At 49.9% G+C, this 25916-nt stretch overlaps 1 long non-coding RNA gene across 1 annotated transcript; it reads left to right on the top strand.

Annotated features, from left to right (window-relative positions):
* The first annotated feature begins 282 nt into the window (after window positions 1-282).
* On the top strand, window positions 283-1700 carry LOC123329086. Its single transcript, XR_006544232.1, has 2 exons — window positions 283-556; window positions 884-1700. It is a non-coding gene; the product is annotated as an uncharacterized LOC123329086 (long non-coding RNA).
* The last annotated feature ends 24216 nt before the right edge of the window (window positions 1701-25916 follow it).

The following is a 25916-nucleotide window of genomic DNA, read 5'->3' as shown; positions in this document are numbered from 1 at the left end:
GTGTATGGGGCTCCCAGTGCCAGGGGCCGAGGGCTGAAGACAAGCTGACGAGATGGACTCTGACAGGATGGAGCTGTGATGCCTGTGGGTCTCCCACGGATCGAGACCATCCTTCCCTTTGTTTTCGCTCTCCTCTCTGTGCCCATCCCCTCCCCATCAATGACATCCTCCCCCACCCCACCCCCAACCCCCACCCCCGGCCCCGGAGGAAGTCAGCAAGTGTGGTGGGTGTTCCTAGTGAGGATCCTGCTCTCCCACCTGGAAGCTGGTGGGATATGGGGATGTTGGGGCTGGTAAAGCTGGGCTAGTCCCCAGACAGTCCTGTGTGAGCTGCCTCCCCACCCCCGCCCATCCCGCTATAGGGAAGCCCCGCTTAACCCCCTGAGAGGTGGACCAGGCCGCAGGACAGCAAGGAGCCACCGTGCAGGGCGAAGCCCAGGCCGCCTGCGCATCCACCCCCAGGCCGGCCCTTCTCCTCCCCTCAGAGCCAATCAGAGCAGCAGAGGAGGCTCCAGCAGCAGACACAGCGGCATCAAATCTGTGCTCAACTAAAAATGTAAATTGTAGGACTTACTTCCTTGGTGGTCCAGGGGTTAAGACTCTGCGCTTCCACTGCAGGGAGCATGGGTTCCATCTCCGGTTGGGGAGCTGTGATCCCACGTGCATGCCGCGCAGCTGGGGGGAAAAAGGGTGGGGGGGGGCGGAATTGTTCCAAGGATGCTACTTAGTACAATACATTTCGTGGGGCAGAGCACTGGAGCAATCGATGTGCCGCCTCGTTTTGCATGGGCTTTGTAGGTATTCACGTTATTCCAGTGGATAATATTCCACTGAAACACACACGGTGGCAACCCCCACACTGTTTATGCTCGTTTGGACACAGGACTCTCCAGGAGGAAACCTGTCCCATAGCAGGACAGGGATAAAGGGAAGAGCCTAGAAGGGGAACAAGCTGAAATGGACCGCATCACCTGAAAACTCAGCACTGGGGAGCCAAGCTCTATCCCTCTGATGGACGAGGGCGGAAACCAGCTCTATCTGTTGGGGAGGACTGGACTCCACAGCCCAAGTTGGTTCCCACCTGCCCCTCCCCTCCCCCTTTCCCGTGTCACTGTCCCCATCTTCTTCTCTCCCTCCATCTTCTTTAGAGACCTTTTGACACCCAAAACTGGTGGTGGCAGCCCCTCCCATGCCCACCTTGACTGTAACCTGCATCGTCTTTTCCATCTGATGTCCTTGGACGAGATTTCCTCCATATTTCTCTCCAGCACCGCCCAACCCACAGCTGCAGCCTCTGCCTCTTCACCAGCCACCACACCACCCCCTAGCTTTTGAAAGATGTTTTACAGGCAAAATTTCCCAAGAATTCTCGAAAAATAGTAAATTGCTAGTCACCCAAAGAATCTAGGAAATTTTCTTCGGCTCTTTGATAGAAAAAATTTTACTGCCACAGTCAAATCATTTGCTTGCTTCTCATTTTTCTCCTCATGCTAGAATATAAGTGCCCAGAAAGCAGCCCATTTGTTTGACTTCACTTCTGTGTCCTGGAAGTTGCCTGGCATAAAGCAGAGCCCAGTACTATCTGCTGAGGGATAGAGGAAACTTATCTTGACTTGGGTCAAGTTCAGTAGCCCCGTGCATTTGAGACTACATCACTCATTTGAGACGTCGCTCTCCACACAAAATGTGGTGATGCAATACTGCCTCTGAACTTGGGTGAACTTGGAATCAAAAGGAAGCTGTCCCCTTAATTTCCCATAACAAACAAAGGGACTTTGCTCCTTAACTCCGGCCATCCATCATTGGCGTCCCGCTCTGGGCGGGGGCAGATAAAATGCACTTGGCAAAGAGGGTCGGGTGTCTGTAGACCATCTGCAGACCTTGCGGCAGGAGTTAATAAGCCACACTAACCAAGTTAGTTCTGGGCCTTTTGCTTTAAAAGCCTCATCCCACTTTCAATACAGAAGACCCCAAACAGGAGGCAAATGCTCATCTGGGAATTCCTCTTGAAATTCTCCAGAAGTTGGTTAATGATAAACACAGCCCTAGCAAGTAATGGTTCAAGGAATGCTTTCTCCATCACATATGTTACTGGGTTGAACGTTTCTGTTTGCTCTGGCTTCTTGAAGTTGGTTCCTAAAAAATATCCCCAAATATATTAATAGAGGCAAGACTCTGAGTAAAAAGATCAATCCAAAAAGGCATTTAATCAAAATCAGTTGCTTTCTAGGCTGAAGACTGAGAACATGGCCAGGGAAGGGGGAGAGGGGAAGAATGGATTCAAACCATTACCAACTCCAGCTCATTTCAGTAAAAACAGGCAGGAGGTTGAAAGCAAGTTTTAAAACTTGCTTTGAATTCTCCCAACATGACTCAAGGGTCATCATTCTGATGCCAATTTGCAATTTGTTTTTTAATAGGTGGATGAAAGCATAATCTCCAAATGAAGAATGAAGACATCTGACTTGTGTGTGAGCATGAAGTTGAAAGAGGCTCTTCACCAAAATCTGGACAAATATTGGAACACATATTTGGGGCAGGGAGGTAATGTCCAATGGATCTGTTGTATACTGCATCTGTGTAGTGAGGGTGGGGGAGGAAATAGGATTTAAAAACACAACCGTCTACTTCAGAGACTTGGGTTATAAAAGCATAGGTTTCTCTTTCAGGCGTCTCTGAAGTTGGAAAGTATGAATTACATACACTCATTAAAACTTTTTATGTTAAATTCAAAGAGTAAAATTAGAAGGCATGTTAATGATCCCGCCATCCAGCAACTGGCCAACAGATGTCGGAGCCTTATGGTTAAGAGATTACATGCTTCGAGCTGACGATTTACTGTATGCATCCCTGGCCGAGAGGAGGTGTAACAAACATATCATCAGACACAGAAAATATGCAGCCCTGGGAAAGGGACGTGCAAATCGGACTGCCAGTGATACTTTCAAAGCGGCACATTTTTCCACTAAACCGTTATTTCGGAGAGTTAGTGGTTTTTTTTCCTTTCCTAAGAATGAAGAGTTAATCTTACCCAAGCTTAGAGCCAGAAACCTGTCATATTAAATCCCAGTGAAGACCGACATTCTTTCCAACTTCCTTACTCACTGTGGAGCGGAGTTTTCCAGTGCTGCCCAAACTAAGTAGCTGTCGGATGAAACGGAGCCGTATGTCACCGCTCTGGGGGGCTCTGGGACTCCAAACTGGGGACAGCTCTTCCTGGTGTGCGGGTTTCTTTGTGGGGGGGGGATTGCCACTTGGGGAGCATGAATAAAGAAACCTGAAAGGCTGGGAAGGGCTGGGCAGCTGGGGGTCCCAGTTTCCAGGACACCAGATGGTCACGGGTTTGGTCCTCTGTAACGGTGCCCAGCACACTGATGGAAAGTGTCTTGGGCTCTAAGCCCCACGCCTGCATATTGGATGCCTCCCCCTCCATGGCCTCTCCCCTCCTCTGGGGAGAGGAAAAGCTGCAAGACAGCTGTGAGCAGAGGTGTGCCCACGGAAGTGGGAGAGTGCACCCAGCTCCCCATCATCCAGAGATGAGCACGGGAAGATGGATGCAGGCCACCCCTTCCATCCCGTCTTCTTACAGGAGCAGGGGAGGGGCACGGTGACATGACTCTGCTTGGTCTGAGTGGCCAAGCGCTTGTTCCTTCTCCAGATTGCCTGCAGCACTTTAATTCTTTCTTTGGGGAACCAGGAAGGGCTCCACTGTTTTTCTGGTTTCCAGGGTGTGCTCCACGTGTTAACCAGGGCTGGTGGGAATGAAACCATTCTACAGCGTTCTGGCAGCAAACACAGCTGCCTGACCTCGTGGGGACTGAGAGAATGGTGGATCCAAGAAACCAACCACAAAGCAAAATCTTGGGTATGCACCCTCCACTCACACACCTCCTGCAGAGGGGCCGCTCAGGCTGGAAACATGCAAATGAGGAAGAGTACCCAGGGCCAGGGTGTGAGTGCCTGCTCTCCTGACCAGCATCTAACCAGTACCTGCTGTGCCAGCTTCTGAGCCAGCCCCTGGGCAGGGAAGATGTACCCCCACCCCGGGGGGGTTCTCACAGTCTGGTGGGGAGACACACCGGGGCCCCCCTCCTCTGAGCTCAATGCTTCCCACCTGCCATCTGAAGTCCCTGTCCTAGCCCATCACCTGCCAGCCTGCAGTGGGCAAGCCTCCAGCTGCCCCTTCACCCGACTGTTTCTCAGGATGCTTCCCTGGGGTTCCAGCCAGAAGAGGAGACAGTCCTCACGTCACCACTCAGATTCCCCCAGGTGGCGGTCCTTCGCCCTGTCCCCCCACCCGCACCCCCGATGACTGAGATCCATGAAGCTGGGACAAGGTAGAGAGGTGAGCTTCCTGGGGACCTGGGATCTAGTTTGAAAACTGTGAAGCAGAATCTTGAGAAGCCCCTGGGTTTGAAGAGTGCACTTCTCTATAACGCCCAGGATAGGCAGGGTTTTCAGGTGACAAAGTTGGATCAGCACTTACTTGGTGGCAGGCGGTAGGTGCCCAAGTGGAGAGTGACTGACTGGATGGGTGAGAATCCTTGCTCCTCCTCCCAGGGAATCAGGCAGATGATGAAGGCAAAGAAGGAAACCATGTAGTTTATTAGAAGGGAAAGTGCTACAGAGAAAGAGGAATCAGGCAAGAGGGAGCAGACATGGCATAGTCATTATAAGCGTGACCGTGAAGGTGGCCATTAAAGCATGGACTTGGAGTAAACAGTCTCTCAGGTACCTGGGAAGCGCACGCCCAGTGGAGGGACAATGGCCCTGAGGTAGAAGCCCCATCTGCCTGTGTGCCTGGGCTAGGTGGAGGAGGGGAGAGTGTAGGACACGAGGCCAGGGGTGCAGCAGGCCAGCTGGGGTCCTGAGCTCTGAGCCAGGTGGGGCTCCGGGGGGGCGTGAGGGGATGCACAGGGTGAGGGCTGGATCTGTGGAGCGGGAAGCAAGGGCAGGCCCCATAGCAGCAATCCCAGCAGGAGGAGGCTCCTGATCTAGATGTCAATTCATGGTAGACTGGATGTGATGAGTGGAAGAAAGGAAGAAATCAGGGACAACGTCCAGGGCATCAGCCTGGGGGGTAGGCAGATAGGCTTGGCACCAATCAAGGGGGTGTGGCATCTTGTGGTGGTGATTGGGGTGATGTGAGATAAACATAAAATACCCATGTGACAGTGTTGGGTGGGCAGGAGTCTAGAACAGACAGAGGCTGGACTTCACAGGACAGATATGGTTTTCCAGCTCCCAGAAGGCTGAGCTCACAGAGGAGTGGACGTGGCTAAAAGAAGCCAGAGGAACCTGGAAACAGACCGGGTTAGACTCCCTTTATCCTCCAGTGTCCAGAGAAGTCTCTGTTCAAGGCTGCAGAAAGGGGTCTCCCAGCTCCTTGGGCCCTGGGAGATGGGTCCCCAGCCCACTCGGTCTTGTCTGCCAGGCTTCTTCCAGGTCAAGGGCAGCAGTGATGGCCTGTCACTGAATGTCCCAAGGGACCCGGGTGGGCAGGACGCTGCACACTGACCCACACGACCCCCAAAGCTGCCAACCAGACAGCGGCGCCCAGTGCAGCCCCATCGGCCTGGGCTCCAGGCACACAGGCAGATGGTCACCACAGGTGGCGGCAGCAGCTCTGCGCAGAATGGCCCTGTTACAAGCTGGGGTTCTTAAGCAGCCAGTCAAATGGGCTTCCCAGCAAACCTCCGAACCCGATTTCTCTCCTGGGCCAGACACCATGGGGATGAAGATTCCAGAAGATTCTTCCACCCACCCATCCTCTCCTCACTGGTGGCTGGGAGTTTGGGCTACATTCCCAGGTCCAGTTTCCTGAGGCATGAAGTCACATTTCTCCACCAGGTCCCTGGAGATTCGTCTAGATTCTTCAATTCCCACATTGTTCTAGAGTAAACTCTGGTTACCTCAACCCACGCTGAGAATTCCTGACTGTGGACGTCCACATGTCTGATGTTGGCTTTTGTTTTTGTGATTATGAGACTAGAAAGGCTTTAGGTTCTGAACCTTTTCCCTGGGGTGGGAATGGTGAGTGACCCAGGTTCAAGAGCCCAGTTCTGAGTTTCCTTCACCTCTCAGTCAGGCCTCACTCTTCTCATCAATGAAATGGGAATAATAATCATCCCTCACTCTTGGGGTCAGATGAGTTATAAGTGGCAAGTTCTTAGAATAGTACCTGTCACACTGAGCCCTCATGAAATCCCAGGGACTATTATTAACCCCACAGGAGCATGACAAGTGGGCAGAGCCCTCTTGCCTGCGCTAGGTTGGAGCTGCAGTCAGAAAATAGAAGGTTCTGCATTATTTAAGCCTGGCCACCATGCATGCCAAAGCCTGGGTCATGTCAAACTGCAGAGCTAAGGGATCAAATGAGGACTTCTATCGAGGGACTGAAGTTTCTCTCTCTTACACTTTGAACCAGGTGTCCCGGGAGCAGGATGAATTAAGACAACTCAGCCAGTGAATGAAATCCAGGGTTTGGAATCCAAAGGGACAGAAGCCAGGGCATCGTAAGACAGCTGGACAGGCATAAAATTGTCCCCATTCTGGCATTTTCTTTTCATCTGCAGACTTCCCTACATGTCTTCAGGCATCTGTCACTTCTGGGGACCATCAGACTTGGCGGGAGAGACATAGTCCTTGACATGGGAGTCTGAAGACTCAGGGAACACGCGTTCACTGCTGTTGTTCTGAAAACCAGGCGAGCTTCTTTGTGCCTCGCCCCCCTCAGTTGCTGGCTGGAGGGGATTCAGGGGTCCAGAATGTATGCCTAGCCCCACAGCCACACGTCCCTGGCCCCAGGGAGCAGCTACCTCACCGAGTCAAGGGACATTCTACCTTGGGGGGATCCTTGACTCTTCCTGGGTGTCTATAACTACCATCATCTCACAATTGTAATTTCTGCTCCCACCTTGTAGATTTCAACAGCCAAGCCTTTACCCAAGCCCCTGGGACCACCTGCGTGAAACTCCATCGAAGCACAAACGTGCAGGAAGGCATAGACTTGAGGTTCTAATTCATGTTTTTTCGAATAAATGTAAAAAACATAAGACTGAAATTAAAAATGCTTGTCTGGGCAACACCAAGGTCACGCAGGTTGCCTTGAATGGACCCTCATCACACTTTGGAACAAAGAAAGTAAACACAATGGCACTGTGGCCAGAGCCAAATAAATGTCATCTTTCTCAACACAGTAAATTGACCAGGACTTTAAAGAGCTAGTTCTTCATGGCATTCCTTAATAACTTAACTTCTGTGTTCTTCAAGGGGATAATAATGTCATTATTGATAGAATAGTGGTTTCTGGTTGGGTATTGCATTTTTATGCCTAAATACATGTTTTCATATTAAAAAAAAAAAAACCCAATTGGTTTAAAAAAAAAAAAATGCAGGCACCTTTCACTGCCAGAACTGGGAGAGTCCTTAAATGGTCAAAGAACCCTGTTTGAGACATGAGTAAGTGAGGCTCTGGGGCAGCTGAAGGGGACTCCACATAAAACAAGGCGGCACACTGATTTCCCCTGCAGGCCACCCCAGAAACAAAAAGGAGAATGAAACCTGGGTCCCAGCCTTGCACCAGCCGCATTTGGCTTCTGCCTAAGTCATCACCCTCCTGGGGCCACCCAGGGTCCCCCTCAGGACCTTCCTAGAATTGTAATTCCAAAGATGAGAGGCCTTGGTGTCTGGCAGAGGGAATCGGACCACAGGAAAAGATGTCCACTCAGTTTGGGGGGATTATTAGATGCTCCAGAGCTGGGGCTCTCTGAGGCTGATCCCAGAAGTAGGGTCCATGGAATGCTAGTGTTCCTTGAGATGGTGGGAGAAGCAGGCTCTGTGATCAGGGCAACTGGGGCAACAGTGTTATACTGTGTTAGCTTATGAAGGACTCCAAGGAATCCTAGATTTGAGGAGTTTGTTCAGGCCAGCATTTTGCCATCTTATATGATCACAGAATCCTTTCCTGGCAGACGACATCCAGAGGGGATGGAGAACCCTGGATTCTATTGAGGTCCAGCTTGATTCCCCCATATCTCATTTCCTCCAGTCTGGTGGCAAGCTCTCAAAATTTGGGACAGATTGATATTTCAGGGACTATAACAATTTCTGATAATTACTAGTTAGAAGCTATTCTTCCCCCCTGTCTCCCATAAGAAACTTAGCCACAGGGGAAAAAATAAATTTCTGGCCTCAAATGGAAGTCAACAGCTGAAGCTGATGAATTCCAGAAGCAAGAATTCCTCTAAGCATCCATGAGAGAGAGATGGATACCACAGAGGCTATGTAAATAGAATTATTTCTAAGTAGAACACCTTCAACATTTTCCATTTTTCTGTTAGGTAGCAGGGAGGTCATTGTGAGGCCAGTTGTCCAAATATGGCCACTAATTCCTCTGAGTCAGTGAAGTATATTTAAGAAAAAAGAGCTTTGGGAGAGAAATTTCTTGCCACATACTCTAATAAGTGTCTCCAGTTGTATGGGATATTATACTTAGGGCTGTGGTTTTCAAACCTTTTCTCAAAGCACAAAAAAATTCTCCTTTTCAAGGGAAATCTTATCCAAAACCCCTTCCTGCAAGCCCCAGGCCAGCCTCCAAGGCAGCCTCAGGAAACCCTAGGAATCCAGTCAGTCATCTGTGGTCTCTGGCCTTGGTGCTCAGAAGGCAGGCCTCACAGACAGGAAATTTCTCATCACCTGGTTGCCTCAGAGTGCAGCTTCTGGGCCCACCCAGACCTGCCCCATCCAAGGCTGCATTTCTACTCCACCCCTATGGAATCTGTGCATGGCTCCTCTGTCCATAGGACTCTCCAGGCCAGAGTACTGGACTGGGATGCCATGCCCTCCACCTGGGGATCTTCCCCACCCAGGGATCAAACTGGCATCTCTTACGTCTCCTACATCAGCAGGTGGGTTCTTTACCAGTAGGGCCACCTAGAAAGCCCTAACATTGAAGAGGTAGGTCTGAGAGATTTACTCCTGAAGATTTCTTCCTCTGTTGGATCACTCTGAATACCTGGATGAGGCTTCTTGAAAATTTGTCTGGAAATGTTCATCTCCCAACCCAGCAACCACCCTAAGTAGGGTAATCCAAGATAGTCATGTCATCGGCTTGAGGTTTCTCTTCTGCAAAATCTGATGTGTACCCCTCCCCTCACAGAAATGGCAAGGAAAGAAGTGAGGGCGGCCTGGCAAGAAGCAGGAGAAAAAAGAGAGAGAAATGGCTAAGAGTAGAGAATGTGAACCGGGATTCTGGGGCTTGAACCCAACACTCCCACCCTTCTTGGGTGAACTCAGGCAGGTTAATTAAGCTTCTGTCCTGTTTATCCCCCCAGGGTCAAAGGGTGAGGGATGGAATATAATGATGGGTCTGATGGTACCCAGATGATGAGGATGGTGATGGTGCCAATGATAACGATGGTGATACCTTGACGACGGTGCTGAGGATGGTGCTAGTGCCCAGATGGCGATGGTGGCAAGGACGATGCGGTGCTGATGGTACCCGTGATGATGATGGTAGAGACAGGAAGGTATTAATACCTATCACATGATTGATAGGCAGGAAGCACCTAGAATTCCCTAGGCAGCTGGTCAGGGTTTTCCCTTCCGAGCCAGTATGCTCTAGACCTGTGCCCCGGGCAGTGGTTTTTAAGCACTTGAGCTGTGAGCCCTACCAGACTCAGGGGTGCAGCCAGGGCCTGAGTGCACGCAGGGCCCCCCCACCTCCAGCAGCCCCTCTGAGGGGCAGTGCTGGCCCCAGGGAGGCTTTCTGCACCGTGCTCAGAGCCTCTGCAGCCTCTCTGGTTTCTTGGCACCGTGAACCACTTGGTCTCAGTCCAAGGATTTGGTCTTATAAACAAGAGAGGGGGAAAAAAAATAGAAGAGTTCTGGAAAACTGACACAGGGATAGGTCACCCTAGAAATGCTAAGACATCAGCAAAGCTCTTGATTGGCAGGATTTCATTTGGGGACCTCTGATGGCCAACAAGCCTTGGTTGTGCAGGCAGAGAAATCCAGACGGAACAAGCAGGTGGGTGAAGTTCAAGGTGATCCACCCTCTGACCTCTGCCTTTCTGCCACCCAGGGTGAGCTGTGGGGCCTGCCCCAATGGCTGAGTGCCTTTATCTGGGATCTGGGAGCTTGGGATTCTGATATGGCCACTGCCATGAGGAGGGAAGCAGGCTGCCCTTCCTCATGACAGTCAGAATCTAACTCTCCTATGAGCAGAACGTTGAGCTGCCCTCCCCTCCTTCAGGGACCTCATCACTGGACTTTTGCTTCCTTGGTTTGATGCCAACGTGTTCACAGGGATGGGACAGTCATCACCATTTGCTCTATAAAAAAACACCTCAAATGATGAAAGCTAGTCTTCCACTCTGCTGTAAGCCTTTAAGCCACTTATCAGACTATTTTTACTATAAATGCCTCTTTGCATAGACAATCACCTGCTGCAGGAACACATTTACACCCTGGAGCCATGGAATGCATTTTAATTGTGTTAATAAGAGCTGGGCAGGAGCTAAGTGGTGAGGCCCTCTCCGGCTCAATTAAAAGAGGTTGGATGAGCCTGGAGCAACGGGTGCCCAGCAGCAGAAAAAGGGACGCTGAGACCTGTCCTGAGTGAAAAGGGGAGGCCTGGAAAGGGGGTTTATAGGTGCTGGTTGGATCTAACCAAAAAAGGAAGCAAAGGGGAAAAAGGCTTGTGATGCAGTGGAATGAGCTTGAGATTAGCACAGAGGCAGGTTATTTTTCTGTTTCCCCATCTGTAAAATGGGTGCACTGATATCCATCCACTCATGGGATGAAGATAAAAAAAGAGATGAGGTTTCCAAATCCATTAAGCACCACATCCTATGGTACCTGCTGTTGATCAGGAACTGACTAGAGATGGGCCCTGCATTTGCAGCAACCCTGGAGGAAGGCAGGGCTGGCTGTGCCCACTTTACAGATAAGAAAAGCGAGGAGGGGCCCTCACTTGCCCAGGGCCGTGTGACTGGCTGGTGGTGGAGCTGAGCTTTGAATGCTGGGCTACCTGGCTGCATCTCCACCTCAGGAAGGATGTGCCCATGCTATGCTTCCCGGTGACTGTAACCGGACAAACCCACACACCTGAAAACAGCAGCCCGAGCCCACGAAACAGTTCCTCCTCTACACAGCGGCACCCCTGTGTACCCCCCACCCCTTCCAGTGCCCACCACCCAGCAGTGGCGAGCTCTCTAGTCACTCTTTCTGCCAGCAAACCTGAGCTAGAGATCAAGAAGGCTGACTTGCCCTTCTCCTCCAGAATCCTGTTTCTGGCTGCGTAGGCTTCAGGTGGGGCCAGGATGCTGAGCGCCCCTGCCAGGCCTCCCCTGGTAGCTGCCGCCTCACTGGGTCTACACTTCCAGAAGGGAGAATGCAAACATCCCTCATGTATGTTCTAGGGGGAACAACCCATTGTCACAAAGACTACAGTCCCTCCCCAAGTGTGCAATGAGCCCACTTCTTCCAAAGGGATTTCAAGTGAAGAGAACCTCACCCCCATTTTCCCATCAAGGATGCTGGGAAACCACCTCCATCCATGCCTCTGTTCTCCAAGTGGAACCTCCCTGATCCCTTGTCAACTGGGCTTGTGGGGCCAAGTTCTCCAAGCTTCTGGCTTCCTGTGTGTCCACCCCCATATCTGGTCTCCATCCTTCCCAGCAGGGGACCTAGTGAGATGACCAATGGTTCTCAGCCTCAGCTGTCTGTAAGATGAGGGGACCACACGGCCCGAAGGTGGGAGCACTAGGGGTCTTGTAGGCAAAGCTGTTAGCGGCTCCCAGCCCTTGGAAAGCTGAATAATTAGGAAATTCTGTTGCTGCCGGGTTCGTGACCTGGAAATGAATATGGGCTTTTCTGTAATTGTTCATATAACATTGCTGATTCTTCACCTGCATCTGTTGCTGTTCCATCACTCAGTCACATCCAACCCTTTGTGACCCCATGGACTGTTGCCTGCCCTGCTTCTCTGTCCATGGGATTCTCCAGGCAAGAATACTGGAATGGGTTGCCATTTCCTTCACCAGGACATCTTCCCAATCCAGGGATCAAACCCGAGTCTCCTGCATTGGCAGGTGGATTCTTTACCACTGAGCCACCAGGGAAGCCCTCATCTGCATTTATAGACCCCCAGTTCCAAAAAGTTCTGAAAATCTGGAAATGTATCAGTTTTCCCTTTCCTGAGCCAGTGGGAACATCAGAGAACAAGGCCGCCACAGCTGGCCCCGTGGTCCCTGGAGTACTTTCCATGGGAGGTGGTGATGCTGATGAGGGTACAGAGAGAGAGAGAAGGAGCTGGAATTCAATCCAGCCAGACACCAAAGCCAAGGCCCTTCTTCATTCACACCCCCAGCGCTTCCGTCTTGAGCCATCTGTGTCCAGGTCAGATGGGAGGGTTGGTCTGCACCCCTCCCGAGGTCCCCCCTTGTTAAAGCACATTCATGTAACTAACACATGTCAGGTGCATTCAGTTTGGAAATTCTGGGCACCTGCGGTGCTGAGAGCCTGAGAGTCTGGCCTGCACGTGGAGGGTTGGACTCGGGAACCTGCAGTCAGGACCCTGGGGCCAGGCTTGGGGGGTGCTCCAGAAGCAACCCTGTATCCTCTCCTCCGTTATTCATGTTCCTAAGAAACCACTCCCAAACTGAGGGCTGAAAGGAAGGGTCTGAAGAGAAGACAGCAGACACCATGGGAAGACCGGCCAACATCATGTGGATTCCAGTAAAGTCCAGCTTTAGCTCGGGTCTGGTTGTGAGTTAATTCCTGCCTCCCAGACAGGTTAATCAGAGCAAGACCCCATCAGGCCCCTGTTGGTGTAACTCGTTTTCTTCTCTTGGTGGGGAGGGGGGAAGCCGGAACCCCACGAGGGACAAGGAGCAACTGCCCGTGACAGGGTTCTCCCAGCAAACTGAGAGAGATGGGGTTCAGCATCAGACCCCAGAGCCTGAGATTCTCACCCCAATTGCTGGGAACATGGGCCCCTTGCTAACCACACATGCTCGTTTGCACCCCCCACACCTGTGTCATGTTTTCCTCATGACAGGGGTCAGGGAGGCCCGATGAAGGCAGGCCTGGCCCGGGTTCTGCTGGCGTCTGCCCAGCGTCACCCCAAGCTGGGTTCTCCCTCCCATCTTCCCGCGTTGCTTCTCCACATCAGGGAGGGACCTGGATCAGGCTGCCTGAGCTGCTGCTGCTGCTGCTGCTGCTAAGTCACTTCAGTCGTGTCCGACTCTGTGCGACCCCATAGATGGCAGCCCACCAGGCTCCCCCGTCCCTGGGATTCTCCAGGCAAGAATACTGGAGTGTGTTGCCATTTCCTTCTCCAATGCATGAAAGTGAAAAGTAAAAGTGAAGTCGCTCAGTCGTGTCCGACTCTTAGCGACCCCATGGACTGCAGCCTACCAGGCTCCTCCATCCATGGGATTTTCCAGGCAAGGGTACTGGAGTGGGACGTAACTTAAACAAATGTTTGCATTTCTTTTCTTCTGCTGATTCCCAAAGAGCTGGAGGTCCCAGAGGGAATTCACCAAGCCAGGTCATCCATGGATGGGCCCAGGGGCTGGCGCGCTCCTGACCGGCGCCCCCAGAGACTAGAGGACAGGACATGGGACCACCACATGGGTATTTGTGTGACTTCACTTCATGTCACGAGAAGCTGTGAGTGCAAGGGGCCTGAGCCGTGGCCTCTCCCCTCCTCCTCCAGTGCCTTGGCCAAATCCCCTCCTCCGAGGACCTTCCTTCCTGCCACCACATCCTCACACCGGCAGGTACTGTCTTGATTGGTTTTGCTCTTTCCACGCACCACATGCTATAGTCTGCTATTTACTCCATCTTTGTTCCTTAAGTGGACACACATTTTTACTTGGATAAATTGATTTATAAGGAAATTAACTACCGCTTCACTAAAGGGGAGAGTGGTATCATTTGTGGAGGTTACAGTATAAAATGCCATGAAAACCACAGTGTCCTCAGAACATAGCTACTGCCTGGGCCTGCTCTCTGCCCCTCAGGGGGAAGAAGCATCATGTGTGCGCGTGCACGTGTGTGTGTGTGCATATGTGAGTGTGTGCACGTGTGCAGGGGATGGGACACACCGCATGTCAGGGCTCCTCTGTGTGTGTGTGCGTGCACACATGTGTGCAGGGGATGGGACACACCACGCATGTCAGGGCTCCTCTGATGTCCCCAGGCGGGCGGGCGGTATCTCTCACCAGGGATGCGGGGTCCCTTGGCGGGTCTCTGGACTCCTGATGCTGGGACGGTTCCTCCCTGCCCCCTTCACGTCACCGCAGCGTGGCCTCGGTCCTGCCGGCCATCAGAAGCCCCTGGTCCTCCAGGTCCGTGTCTTCCTTGCATCCTTGTCACACTGCTTCTCCTTGCTGCAGCATCCAACACCCCTCCCCTCGAGAAAAGACTTTCCTGGGCCCTGGCAGGTTACCCTTCCTTCCAGAGAGTTCCTCCTCTTCACCCCATTTGCAATTCCACCCTTCCTCCCCGTGGTTTGTGGACGAGTGCTGCAGAGGGCAGAGAGCCACGTGGCCACCTGCAACCAGGAGGACCGCGGGGCGGCCTCGCTGACTCAGCGTCCCCAGCTGTTACTCCAGGTGCAGATGTGGGACTGGGATGGTGGGTGTCTGTGGGTGCCTGGAGCCAGGTCTGTGTGGTACCAGGTGGTCCGAGGGTCTGTTGACGATCAAGGCCTGGCCTTGCGGCTTCCAAGACACTGGGTGCCCAAAGGCCAGGGCAAGCTTGGAATGGTCAGTGCTGGCGGGGCTGTCCCTGAGGGTCACAGCGCACACTCCAGGGAATCAAACATTGCAGCCTTTCAATGCCCCCTTCCCTACTGGACCTGGGGTTGGCCTGGGGCAGGAGCTGCCTGTCTCCCCGGGCCTGTGTCCTGCTGGGGGCCTCGGAAGTGTCCCCTGGAGCTGCCCCTTCCTCTGCCCCAGCCCTGTCTCAGGCCCCTCTGTGCCGGCAAATACGTCTGCTCTAAGGTTTCCATGGGTGTCGTGGTGTCCATCCCTGTGCGTGCATGCTCACTCAGTCATGTCCGACTCTTGTGACCCCATGGACTGTAGCCCACCAGGCTCCCCAGTTCAGGGGATTTGTCCAGGAAAGAATACTGGAGTGGGTTGCCATTTCCTTCTTCAGGGGATCTTCCCGACCCAGAGATCAAATTCTCATTTCTTGCATCTCCTGCATTGGCAGGTGGGTTCTTTACTAGCCCATCCCTCCCATCTCCCAAATGTGTGTTTAACCTGGGCCCTTCTGGGGGCAGATCCTTGATTCCAAGGTAAGGAGGTGGACAGGGTCTGGATGCAGAAGGTGGGGAGGAGGAGAGCCACGCCCCCCACCTGGACTGTCCACTGGCTCCGTGGCTGCTGTCCTCTGCCTCATTCGTCCTGCTGGCCACTGGGGCCGCTGTCTGCCTCTGAGACCCTCCCGAGGGTGAGGAAGGCCCCTCGGCAAATACCAATTTTCAGTTTCTCCCAGGCTTGACTCAGGCAGCACTAGAGGTGATGCCGCCCCATTGGAATCCACTCCTGGGCGTGACTGTGCTGTGTGTCTGCTCAGATGAGCAGGAAAAGCCAAAATCCACGTGCCTCTCAGGGTGGGAAACACAGGAAAATAGCACTTGGGACCTGCCATTGGGGGAGACCGGAATGATGGGGAATGCAGACAGGTGCTTCTACCGTGCTGAATGACCACCCATCTCCCGCATCCCCACGGCTGCCCAGGGCCAGGAGGATGGTGAGCTGACCAGTCATGCCCAAACCCAGGGCATCAGACTCCCAGGCCAGAGGTACTCACTATGGTGAGAACAGATTCTGTCCAATACACATCGTGTTTTCACACCCATTGAAATATGAACAGTCTTAGATTAGATTAAGATGCTAAGTATTATAATTAGATTAACTGTACTCCTTCTTGTCTGACAGCTTCTTTTGCTAGACTGTCCTGGCCCCTGGGTCCCAGGGTTCCACAGGAAACAGAGGGAACAAAGGCCAGGCCTGGAGACACAACTTCCTTTATTTTTTTAGTTTTATTGAAGTAAAATCAATTTACAGTGTTGTGTTAGTTCCTCCTGTACAGCGAAGTGATTCAGTAATACATGGATATATTCTTTTCATATTCTTTTTCATTGTGGTGGTGTGTCATTGGTTATTGAATCTAATTCCCTGCTTTTTTCATTTTTTAAATTTTATTGATGTATAGGTGATTTACAGTGTTGTGTTTGTAGTTCTTGGTTTGAAATGGAGACTTTGACGAACAGAGCAGAATAGTGCTTCCCCATCAGGGGTAGTGTAGCCCTAGGCCTGATGTCGGAGGGGTCGACGGATGCTGGGGTCTGGAAATCTGTCTGGCAGGGAGACGCAGGGCGCTGAGAATGGGGGCCCCCCTGGGTCTGTCCCATCACAGCCATCCCCCTGTGCCAGTACATCTTCAGACTTAGTTCTGGGGACCCTGGATGGATGCAGAGCACCTCCAGGACGATGGGGACACACAGTGCCAACCTGTGGGTCGGAGAAAGGAAGGCAAACAAACCTTCAGCCAGGCTGATGTATCATCCTGGAACTTTAACAAAGCGGCTATTGACACAAAACACAGGAATGGTTACTTGGACCTGTTTCAATATATCATGTCACCTTCTGCTCTTGGAGATGTTAGAAGGCTGTGAGCGACATGGTCCAGAGTCTAGTTTTACAAGTTCTTTGCTTAGAAGTGCAACTGTGTGTTGGCTCAGCCGATGCACAAATCTTTGGAGGCATTTCGGGGGGAAAAAGATTAAAGTGACGATAAAACCACAAACTATGTACAAAATGTATTATGAACTTTAATTTGCAGGTTGTTCTTTTCTTGGTTTTTTTTTTTTTTTTTTTTTTGCCTCCTGTAGCTTGAGGCAATGGTTTCCAGAAGAGTATGTTGTTTGGATTTAAAACTGCTTTGTGAAAATACTCCATTCTCCAAGGTTCTGTGGGTCATAGAACAGTTGGCTGGAGTCCTGGCTGGAGTCCTGGCAGAGCCCTGGGAGGCTGGTTCTCTGGATGACTCAAGCAGGGCTGGGCCTAGACTAGGGACTCTGGGAGTCCGGCCTGGGTCAGGATGGAGCTGGCCAAGGTCAGCGCAGGAGTTGAAAACCGGAAGTTCAGGGCCTTACTTGTTTCTTGTTTTCCTGTCTAACTCTGAGTTAAAGAAACTGGTTCCTAGCGGCTTCCTTGCTGCCTTTGTTTTGTTTCGTCCAAAAGACTTCACATCCCAGAGTGAGCCATAGACACAAACCTCATCATGACCCTGACCTTCAGAGCTTCCAGTTGCTTCCGAGTCTGGGGTGGTTTTGACCATGGAGCACAGACAAGGCAGGGAGGTCTCTGTGGATGGGCCTCCCCTTTCCTGTGTTTCATGGGTGGGGGGAATCCCACCGACAGTGGATCGCTGTGCCTATCACCCCAGGAGTGTGTCTTATTTCCTACTCAGGGCGAGCTCCAGCAAACCAGATGCCCATCCCCCGCAGCTCCTTTCTTTGCCCTGGTGTTAAGAGGATTCAATACATAATGTGTGAAATCTAAAATACAACACAGATCAACATGTCTACAAAACAAAAACAGTCTCACAGTTGTGGTTGCCAAGGGGGAGGGGCGTGGGGAGGGAAAGAGTGGAAGGCTGGGATTAGCAGATGCAAACTATTGTATACAGGATGGGTAAGCAACAAGGTCCTGCTGAATAGCTCAGCGGACTGTATCTGATCTCCTGTGACAAACAATAATGGAAAAGAATATATACCTGTATGACTGAATCACTTTGCTGTATAGAAAAAATTAACATTGTAAATCAACTACACAATTGAAAAAATGTATACAAAAACAAAAAAGTATACAAAACAAATACAGTTTAACAAATGCATAATCTGGATTGCATTGGCAGTCACAGACCTGGCATTCTGGCCTCAGACATCTGGACCTGGAAGAGGCATATACAAACAGCAAAATGCCTGAGATGAAGGCGCTGGTCACAGAGTTGCCATTTTGGTCTTAATAGAAAGAAATTCAATCCAGCACAACATGATCCTTTAAGGCCACCATCCTGTCCCACTTCACACACAGGTCAGGGGTCTTCAGGACCCATTTCCACCCACAGCTGTAACTGGAGATGTAAGCGGCTCACAACCCTTCAATTCAAGCCTGAGTCCTGATCTCAGATTTGCTTGGGATTCAAAGCTAAAGCTAGTTCTGTCCGTGAAGATCACAGACCCCTCTGTGCAGAGAGAGTCCAGAAGTTTGCTAACTATGGAAGCTTCTACGAGACACGTGTTCCAAGGCCTCAGTCCTGGACTGGGAGCCAGCACACCCGGGTTCTGGCTCTGCTTCTCACCTAGAGTAGGGGCAAGGGCTGCCGTAACAGAGAACAACAGAAAGGTATCACCTCGCAGCTCCAGATGCTGGGGCCAAAATCAACGTGCCTGCAGGGCTGGCTCTGTGGAGGGCTGAGAGAGAGGCCGCTCTATTTTTCTGGCAATTTTCTGGCAATCTTTGGCTAATCCTCAGCTACGATCTTTGGTTTACAGCAGCATCACCTCCATCTCTGCCTTTGGGTCTGCATGGCATTCTCCATGTGTACAGGTCTGGGCCCAGATGTCCCCTTTTTAAGGAAACTAGCCATATAGGATCAAGGCCACCCTCATGACCTCATCTGTTGTCATTTAGTCATTTCGGTTGTGTCCAACTCTTTGTGACCCCATGAACTGTAACCCGCCGGGCTTCTCTGTCTATGGGCTTTCCCAGGCAAGAATACTGGAGTATTCACTTAACCAATTACACCTGCAATGACATTATTTCCAAAGAAGGTCATGTTCTGTAGAACTGAGGGAGTAGGGCTTCACCTTACAGATTCTGAGGGGAGGGGTGGAAGGGACACAATTCAACCCATCACTCCACCCTATGTCTTGGACCTTGAGAGAGTGAGTAAGTACTTCTGAACCACATTTTCTCCAGCTGTGGCATTGCTTGTCTTTAAGATTCTTTCCAGCTTTTAAGCTCAGTGATTCCAAAAGTCTCCAGCAGATGATGGTCTATTTCCTTTCCTTTCTCAATGGTTTTAGGGCAAGCAATTCTTTTCACTGAATGTCATTTTTACATGCACTTTATCAGGGCTTTAAGAAATGTATCATTTTCTGCCTTTGACCATGGTTGTTTGCATGGATGACACTAAGTATACATTTTTTAAATTTATTTTATTTATTTTTGACTGTGCTGGGTCTTCATTGCTTTGCATGGGCTTTCTCTAGTTGTGGCGAGCAGGGGCTGCTCTTTGGTTGTAGTGCTTGGGCTCCTCATTGCAGGAGCACAGGCTCTGGAGCAAGCAGGCTTCAGTAATTGTGGAGCAGGGGCTTAGTAGTTGAGGCATGCAGGCTTAGTTGCCCCGAGGCATGTGGAATCTTCCCAGACCAGGGATTGAACCCATGCCCCCTGAATTGGCAGGCGGATTCTTAACCACTGGAGAACCAGAGAAGTCCAATGCTAAATATCTTTAATGACCAGTACACAGGGTCCCAATGAATCAAATGGCCCCTAGCTGTTACAGCTATATATTGGTGTATATTGGCTGAACCCCAGTCCTGGCCCTTTCTGTATTTGCCTCATCTCTCCTTTTATACTTAATATTCTTCTTAAAAAAAATTTTTTTTTCTGCTTTTAAAATAGACATATAATCACTGTTGAAAATTTTAAGAAACAAAATTCGAAAAACCTAAAATACCTCTTCTTAGAGATACATTCTAGTGTTGGAACAGGTTTTTGTGTGTACCTTTTTTTTTTTTACATTTTATCCTAGATTTTTTCTGTGTATTAAATACTTTTTGAAAACATTTTATCCTAGATATTTTTCTGTGTATTAAATATTTTTTGAAAAAATAATTTTTATTTCTGCAAAAAGTTCCATTCTATGGATATGCTGCTTCCAGCTTTTAATATTATAAATCACCCTATTTCTAACATAATGATGTTAAGTACAATGGTATTCAATCTTGGTGCACGTCCTAATTGCTTCCTTAGGGGAAGCTACTTAGTGTGGAATTACTAAGCCAAAGTTTATACGTATTTTAAATGCGTATTGTCAAAATACCCTCCAGAAAAGTGCTGGAGATGAATACTGTCACCAGCAATGTTTGAAATTACCTTCATTTCCTATAGGGATACTCAGTCTTTTCTTATTGATTTGTCAGAGCTCTTGTTATACTTAAGATATTGGATCTCTTCCCAGCACACATGTTGAAAATATGGACTTCACACTTCTTAAAGGTCCATGCCTTATTAAATGAGAATCTCATAAGGTCAAGTTCCATGACTTGCGCACAGAAACACCCAATCAGGATCCACAGGATGTAGTGAGAAGATGTCTGCCATTAAGAAGTGTATATTGCAGCCAAAGGAATCTGAACAGTACAAAAAGCAAAGTGAAACACACGCTGTAATGGAGGCACTAGATATTGTGAGATCAAAGAGGAATGTGTGGTCCATTCCAGCTAGAAGAATTGGGAGGTCCAATCTCATTTAGGTCTCGAGTATGATTTTTTTAAATAATTGTATTTATTTTTGGCTGCACTGAGCCTTCATTGCTGCGCAAGCTTTGCTCTCGCTGTGGGGACAGGTGGCTACTCTCTAGTTGTGCGCACGGGCTTCTCACTGCAGTGGGTCCTCTTGTTGCCGAGCACCGGCTCTAGACACACGGCACATGCAGTGTGTGGGCTCAGTGGCCGTGGCGTAGGCGCTTAGTTGCTCTGTGGCATGTGGCATCTTCCCCGACCAGAGATTGAACCTGTGTCCCCTGCTTGGCAGGCAGATTCCTATCCACTGGACCACCAGGGAGGTCCTTGAGGATGACTTTTTTAACCAGAGAAGAAAACATTCTAAGCTGAAGGATCAACATAAATGCAGCACGTGGCGTGACAATGCCTGGTTGGTTTGGCAGGGAGAGGCGTGTTCATGCCTCCCTATGCTAAGAGGATCTTGAAGGCTACAGCTGCTGCCGCTGCTGCTAAGTCGCTTAAGTCGTGTCCTACTCTGTGTGACCCCAGAGACGGCAGCCCACCAGGCTCCCCCATCCCCGGGATTCTCCAGGCAAGAACACTGGAGTGGGAAGGCTACAGGACTTTCCTTTTAAAAAAAAAATTACGGGGTATAGTTGCTTTACAATCCTCTGTTTGTTTCTCCTGTTCAGCAAAGTGAATCAGCTATAGGTACACATATATCCCTTCTTTTTCAGATTCCCTTCCCTTTTAAGTCACTACAGAACATGGAGTAGAGTTCCTTGTGCTGTATATACTGTAGGTTCCCATTAGTTATCTATTTCATACATAGTATCAATAGTGTATATATGTCAGTCGCAATCTCCCAATTCACCCTATGCCCATTTGTTTGTTCTCTACATCTGTTTCTCTATTTCTTCTTTGCAAATAGGTTCATCTGTACCTTTTTTCTAGATTCCACATAGGTGTGTTAATATACAGTATTTGTTTTTCTGACTTACTTCACTCTGTATGACAGTCTCTACGTCCATTCATGTCTCTTCAAATGGCACAATTTTATTCCTTTTTATGGCTGAGTAGTATTCCATTGTATTAATATATATGTACCACATCTTTTTTATCCATTCTTCTGTTGATGGACATTTAGGTTGCTTCCATATCTTGTGCTGCAACGAACTTTTATCGAGGTACATGTATATTTTGGAATTACGATTTTCTGTGGGTATATGCCCAGCAGTGGGATTGCTGGGTCATGTAGTCGCTCTGTTTTTAGTTTTTTAAGGAACCTCCATCATCTTCATAATGGCTGCACCGGTTTACACTCCCACCAACAGTGTATATAGGGCCTTCTATAGACAATGGTCTATAATTTGCTGACAAAGGTCCATACAGTCAAAGCTATGGTTTTCCCAGTAGTCATGTATGGATATGAGAGTTGGACCATAAAGAAGGCTGAGCACCAAAAAACTGATGCTTTTGAACTGTGATGCTGAAGAAGACTCTTGAGAGTCTCTTGGATTGCAAGATCAAGCCAGCCAATTCTAAAGGAAATCAACCTTGAATACTCATTGGAAGGACCGCTACTGAAGCTCCAATACTCTGGGCACCTGATGCAAAGAGCCAACTCTTTGGAAACGACCCTGATGCTGGGAAGGATTGAGGGCACGAGGAGAAGCGGGCAACAGAGGATGAGATGGTTGGATGGCATCACCAATACAATGGATGAACTTGGGCAAACTTTGGGAAATAGTGAAAGACAGAGAAGCTTGGTGTGCTGCAGTCCATGAGGTTGCAAAGAGTCAGAAACAACTTAGTTACTGAACACCAACAACAAATTGATGGTGGGACTGAGTGAAAAATACTCTGCTGTGACCATGTTTGGGAAATATGGTGCTGGCATCTGTGTGGATGAGAGAAGGGAGAGACTGTTAACTTGCTTTAAAGGAAGCTTTATGGGACTCCAGACCAAGATGGCAGCATGGAGGGAAATTTAGAAATGTTGATTCTATGCCACTTGGTTTGGCGGCTGGAAAACAATCCTGGGGTGGGGGGTCCCCTTCCAAGGGGCTGTAAGAGGACAGGGCTGTCTCTCTACAGGGTCACCAACCTTTGTCCTTGAGTCTATGTGGGAAACACCGGAGCAGGCCTCGTTACAAACTACCCTGTTAATTTTCTCAGGTTCTTTCTACTTTCAGGAAAACGAAAACCTTTCAAATGGAAACCATTGCCATCTGATGTAAAATAACAACAAAATTAGAAGAACAAACAGATACGGTTTTACCTGACTGTCTGGACTCAATGTGTTGAAATGCCAAGGAGCTAAAAGAAGTTGTTCTATTATTCATGGCACAGTCCATAATACTCAGAAAAATACTGTTTTCAGGTTTAAATTTTAATGAATTTTAATTTTTATTTATTTATAGTGAATTAAATTTTAATGAATTTTAATTCACGTTTAGGTACTAACGAAAATCCTTTGTTTTTGGAGATGGTATGATTGAAATGAACAAGTGGTGAGTTACGAATTTTAAACAAGGGCACTTCTGTCCTGGCCTCTGAGGAACACTCAAGAATATCCCCAGATGCAGAAAAAAAAAGTGTCTTTATGGATTTCAGGAGTTTCTTTAGTCACCCTTCTTTCAGACCTCCAGGAACACTGGTTCAGTGTCTCCTCTGGCCTCTGTCTCCCCTCCCCCCTCCAGAGGGGCTGAGAGATAAAGTCACGACAGGATGTAACTGGTGCTCATGGCAGGTGTGTGCCAGCCTGGGGTGCTGGCTTCTTGTGGAGTACGGCCCCCATCACTAGGAAGGTGATGTCCCAGGTATCCTGTCTTTGCGAGGATCTCCTTGTCTCCCTCCTCCCTTGATGCTGTGTCTCCATCCTGAACTCTCAGTGCCCTCCCCCTCCCCCACAGCATGTAGTGGGCAGGCACCGGATAGTGGGTCTGGGGTCAGAGCACTGGGATTCTGACCTGCCGTTTTCTTTTCTCTTTTTAAAAAATTATTTATTTATTTACTTTTGGCTGTGCTGGGTCTTCAGTGCTTTGCGCGGGCTTTCTTTAGTGGCCGGTGAGTGGGGGCTATTTTTGGTTGAGGTGGTTATGCAGTCTTCTCTTGTCAGTGGCTGCTCGTTGCAGAGTACAGGCTCTAGGGCACACAGGCTTCAGTAGTTGTGGCTCAAGGACTCAACAGTCATGGCTCCTGGACTCTAGAGCACATGCTCAATAGTTGTGCTGCATGGGCTTAATTGCTCAGGGCATGTGGAATCTTCCAGGACCAGGGTTCGAACCCATGTCTCGTACGTTGGCAGGCAGATTCATATCCACTGCACCACCAGGGAATGGACCTGCCATTTTCTTGTTAATTACTAAATCTTCCGTGGCTTTTGGGACCTTAAACTGCAAAATGAGATCACCATGAAGCTTATCTGATCACAGTTAAACCTGCTGATGAGTGCAGTGCTAGGCACAGAAGAGGCGGGCAAGCTGTGTCCCCTCTCCCCTGTGTCTGTTAGAGTGTTAGTTGTTCAGTTATGTCCGACTCTTTGTGACTCCATGGACTGTAGCCCACCAGACTCCTCTGTCCATGAAATTCTCCAACCAAGAATACTGGATTGGGTAGTCATTCCTTTCTCCAGGGGATCTTCCCAATCCAGGGATTGAACCTGGGTCTCCTGTGTTGTAGGCATATTCTTTACCATCTGAGCCACGTGGGTGCCTGCTGTTTCTAGAGGCAGGTAATTACCCTGTCACCTGAATTTCCAGGAGACATTCAGTTTACACTCTTGTATTATTGAGGACTGTCCCTGCCAACAGAAACCCCTCTATTCTGCCTTCCCTGTCATCTCCCCACTCCCAGCCAAGGCCTGAACCCCCTGAGGCTGCACAGAGACCTTCTGCATCTGGGTGACAGATGACTCTCTTCTCTGGCCCAGGGAGGGGGACCACGGCTTAATGTTACCAACTGTGATGAGTATTCAGATGTAGAGACCAAAGCCACTGCCTGGATCAGCTGTTTACCAGGATTCTTGTGTATTTGCATTCTCTCCTTTCTTTTTTTCATAGCTAAGGGGCTGGGGAGGGATTCCCTAATTTATCTGTGCACCGTTTCATGTGCTCCAAGGAGAATGAGAATGATGAACGCTCTGCAGTTCGTGGAATAAATAGTTCTTGTAAAGCCAGACTAAGTACGGTGATTTGCAATATGGATTTTCCCCCCTGAGTTATTAGAATATGTTCAGTCAGCCCATGCGGGCTCTGTGTCCAGCGATACATTAAATGAACAGCATCACCACCAGCCCGGCTCAGATTGTGGGGAAAGTCCTCATTTGTCCGGGAAGGTCCGGCAGAGGAAAGCAGGGCCGTGGGGAGAAGGCTCTGGAGGGATGTGCCTCCTGCTGGCTTGAGAACGGAGCTGTGTACCCAGTGATCTCCAGCCTGCACCTCAGCCCCTCCCCACCACAAGGCTTTGCACTCAGCAGGTGTGAATCATCCAGCCTCCCTCTGCCCTGCAGGCCTGCCTCAGAGAGACCACAGGTACCCATGAGAACTCCCAGGGGACCAGGGGCTGGTTAGCTAATGGTGCTGGGAGAAGCTCAAGGTAGACAGTAAAACACAGCTTGCAAATTCTTAAACAAGAAAACCTGCTATAAGAATCCCTGCTTGGCTCTAAAATAACCTGCACCCATAGCTCATTCTGGAATCTGTGAGATATAAGGAGCTGGAGCCCCAGGGGTGGGTGAGTGGGGACATCCAGCACCACGTCTCCCATCTCTCTGGATGGGCTAGACTGGGCTCTGACCACCAGCACCCCCACCTTCCAGCCTGACTGGATTCTGTGCCAAGTTGTTGGCACCATGTGCCAGAGTGTCCTGCACTTTCCTTTGCTTTGAAATGAAATAACACTACAGGAAACAAAGCATCACATATTTACACATTTTTACACATTTTACACCAGGAAGACCACCTGTGACTCCGAGGGTTCAAGTGTGAGGCACCCACTTCGTAAGTGATTCAGGAAGCTCACCCTAGCCCTCTAGGGCCCTCGCAGCTTTTGCTACAATCCTGTCCTCAGGATCCAAGGCCGCGAGGGCTCCCTTGAAGCAGGAATCTTCTCAGCATCTTTGGCCCAGCTGCTGGAAGACCACCTTCCCCTTGTACTGTGGGCTCCACCGGATGACAGGTGACATTTGGACAGAGACTCTGGGGGAGATGTGTGGACATCTGGAGATGCTTTCCAGGGAGAGGAAGAGCCAGCACAAAGGTTGCAGTGGGAACCAGCTGACCTGGTGGAGAAGGGGCCGGGGCGGAGCCAGAGGGGCGCCTGGGGGCCATAGAAGCGCCACCAGCTTTTACTGGGAGGAAGGGAGTGGTTG

The sequence above is a fragment of the Bubalus bubalis genome, chromosome 14, assembly GCF_019923935.1.
Source record: "Bubalus bubalis isolate 160015118507 breed Murrah chromosome 14, NDDB_SH_1, whole genome shotgun sequence".
Lineage (NCBI taxonomy): Eukaryota > Metazoa > Chordata > Mammalia > Artiodactyla > Bovidae > Bubalus > Bubalus bubalis.
Note: the sequence above shows the minus strand (reverse complement) of the source record. Positions and strands in the feature narration are given on the sequence as shown.